General features: G+C 44.1%; 1 non-coding gene across 1 annotated transcript; it reads right to left on the bottom strand.

Annotated features, from left to right (window-relative positions):
* Positions 1–2701: 2701 nt before the first annotated feature.
* LOC131840011 (U6 spliceosomal RNA) lies at positions 2702–2808 on the bottom strand. Its single transcript, XR_009357131.1, has one exon. It is a non-coding gene; the product is annotated as a U6 spliceosomal RNA (small nuclear RNA).
* Between the last annotated feature and the right edge of the window lie 765 nt (positions 2809–3573).

Below are 3573 nucleotides of genomic sequence, written 5' to 3'. Positions count from 1 at the left end.
AAGGCACAGCACGCCGCCCCCGGGGAAGAGAAGGAGCCCTTGGCCTTGGGTTCGGGAAACGCTGGGGAATCAGGATAACCTGCCGTGGCACGCACAGCAAGCCGGTGGCAAGACAGGTGTCACCCGCTCCCCGTGCAGAGAGATGGAAGCCTGCCTTCTAAGGAGACATGAGGGGACAACTAGGGCAGGCGCGCATGCTCCACTCTGAGGAAGGAGTTGGGCAGAAGACAGGCCTGTCCTGTGCCTCTGGTCCGAAAGGGAAAGCATCTCCTTGGCCACCTGTCCCAAGGGCAGACTTGGGCTTGCCACCAGGTTCCAAACCCAGAACTCGCAGAAACAACCCCATGGAGAAACGGGCAGTCAGATGCCACCTTCCACCAAGATGTTGCAGCATGGTGGGTGGCAGGGGGTGTGCCTGGGCAGGAGTGGAGACAGTCCCCCACAGTTCCCCATCCCAGTGCCCGGGCCATGTGCAGGGATCCTTTCGCCTCCTCTCTCCTGTGGTGAAAGCACTGGCCTAGACCCTGTGTCTGCCTGAGCGCCGGAGCAAAAGGCAAAGCCTTACCTACGCCAGGAGATGGTAATAGGCATAGAGTGCCATGCTAGGCCACGCAGGCTGCTGCAGGGTTGTGACTGTCTGCTTAGTTCGGCTTAGCAAGGTGAACCCCGGGCGCGAACTTGGAGCCCGGGAAAGAAAGGCCCAAGAGGCACCAGCTCTCCCGGGGCTCTTCCCTAGTCTCCACAGCACGGTGTAATAATCCCACGTGGAGCGAAATCCTCTTTGCCTGGGCATCTCCCCTGGGAAAGCACAGCATTCGTTGGGAAACCAGGGTTGGGTTTGGGGATGCTGCTGCTTGCCTGAGTTAGTTTCCGTAGCACTGTGGAAGATTCCCGCATGGAGCGAAATACTCTTTGCCCTAGCTTCCCCTCTGCCTGAGAGAGAAGCATGGTTGCACACGTCTGTCACTACGCTCCCCAGGAGCAAGTCTGGGGAAGGCACAGCACGCCGCCGCCGGGGTAGAGAAGGAGCCGTTGGCCTTGGGGTTTGGAAAATTGAACAGCCACAAGCAGAAAAATGAAATTGGACCATTTCCTTACTCCATACATTAAAATAGTCTGGAAATGGATGAAGAAGCATAATGTGAGAAAGGAATCCATCATAGTCCTTGAGGAGAGAACAGGTAGCAACCTCTTTGACCTCAGCAGCAGCAACTTCTTCCTAGGAACATCGCCAAAGGCAAGGGAAGCAAGGGCAAGAATAAACTATTGGGATTTCATCAGATCAAAAAGCTTTTGCACTGCAAAGGAAACAGTTAACAAAGCCAAAAGATGACTGTCAGAAGTTATCTGGGAGAAGATATTTGCAAATGACATACCAGATAAAGGGCCAGTATCCAAAATCTATAAAGAGCTTATCAAACTCAACACCCTAAGAACAAATAATCCAATGAAGAAATGGGCAGAGGACATGAACAGACATTTCTGCAAAGAATACATCCAAATGGCCAACAGACACATGAAAAAATGCTCCACCTCACTCGGCATCAGGGAAATACAAATCAAAACCAGAATGAGATACCACCTCACACCGTTCAGAATGGCTAAAATGAACAAGTCAGTCAATGACAGATGCTGGCGAGGATGTGGAGAAAGGGCAACCCTCCTACACTGTACGTGGGAATGCAAGCTGGTGCAACCACTCTGGAAAACAGCGTGGACGTGCCTCAAAAAGCTGAAAATAGAACTACCCTATGACCCAGTGCTTGTAGTACTGGGTATATACCCTACAGATACAAACGTGGCATTCTGAAGGGGCACATGCACCCAAATGTTTATAGCAGCAATGTCCACAATACTTAAACTATGGAAAGAACCTAAATGTCCTTCAACAGATGAATCAATAAATAAGATGTGGTATATATGTACAATGGAATGCTATGCAGCCATCAAAAGAAATGAAATCCTGCTATTTGTGATGACGTGGATGGAACTAGAGGGTATTATGCTTGGCGAAATAAATCAATCTGAGAAAGACAACTATCATATGATCTCCCTGATATGATGAAGTGGAGATGCAACATAGGCGGTTTCGGGCGTATGAAAAGAAAAATAAAAGAAGATGGGATTGGGAGGGAGACAAACCATAAAAGACTGAATCTCACAAAACAGACTGAGGGTTGCTGGGGGGAGGTGTGTTGGGAGAGGATGGTGGGGGTATGGACATTGGGGAGGGCAGGTGCTATGGTGAGTGATGGTGAGTGCTGTGAAATGTGTGAACCTGGTGTTTTACCCCTAGGGATAAAAACACATTATATGTTTATAAAAAAATTTTTAAAAATAATTTAAAAAATCCATTAAAGAAAAAACACATATTGCAAGCCCAGAGCTAATCTCATATTCAATCAAAAACGTTTGAAAGTTTTCCCCTTAAAGATCAGAAGAAAGACAAGTGTGTCCACTTTCACTACTCTCATTTGACATAGTACTGGATGTCCTAGCCAGAGAAACAAGGAACACAAAGAAATAAGAGACTCCAAAAAAAAAAGGAAGAAGTAAAATTTTCTTTTTTTGGATAACATGAACTTACATGTTAAAAAATCCTAAAAACTTCACAAAAAAATTTGAATAAACAAATTTAGTAAAGCTGCCAAATACAAGATCAATATATAAAAGACAAGAATTTTGTTTTGTTTCATTTTTTTTTAATATGGAATGCGTCCCAGTTTTTCATGTCATCCTTGTTCAGTGATCACGCTAATCTTCTCTGCATCATTCCAATTTTAGTATATGTGCTGCCAAAGTAAGCACAAGACAGGAGCATTTTAACACTCTAATGATGAACTATCTGAAAAAAATAAAGAAAACAATCTAATTCACAATAGCATCAAAAGTAAAAAATACTTAGGAATAGATTTAACTAAGAAGATGAAAGATCTGTACTCCATAAACTATGACATTGATAAAGAAATTGAAGGAGACACAAATGGAAAGATAGCTCATATTTATGAATGGTAAGAATTAACATTGTTAAAATGTCCATACTACCGAAAACCATCTGTAAATCCAATTCCTATCAAAAATCCAATGTTAGGGGTGCCTGGGTGGCTCAGTGGGTTGAGCCGCTGCCTTCGGCTCAGGTCATGATCCCAGGGTCCTGGGATCGAGCCCCGCATCAGGCTCTCTGCTCAGCAGGAAGCCTGCTTCCTCTTCTCTCTCTGCCTGCCTCTCTGCCTGCTTGTCATCTCTCTCTGTCAAATAAATAAATTAAAAATCTTAAAAAAAAATCCAACATTATTTTTTTACAGAAGTAAGTAAAGAATCCTAAAATTTATATGAGACCATAAAAGACAACAAATAATCAAAGCAGTTCTGAGAAAGAATGAAGATGGGAAATTACACTTCTTGATTTGAAACTATACTACAAAGCCCTCATGCTCAAAACAAGAAAGTATACTGGCATAAAAACAGACCAATAAACAAGTAGAACAGAATTGAGAGTCCAGAAATAAATCCTTTCATACAGTCAGCTAATATTTGACAGGGGCCAACATATCTAATGGGTAAAGATAGTCT

This window comes from Mustela lutreola, chromosome 8 (genome assembly GCF_030435805.1).
Source record: "Mustela lutreola isolate mMusLut2 chromosome 8, mMusLut2.pri, whole genome shotgun sequence".
NCBI lineage: Eukaryota > Metazoa > Chordata > Mammalia > Carnivora > Mustelidae > Mustela > Mustela lutreola.
The sequence above is the reverse complement of the archived record's forward strand: the minus strand, read 5'-3'. Positions and strand labels throughout refer to the sequence as shown.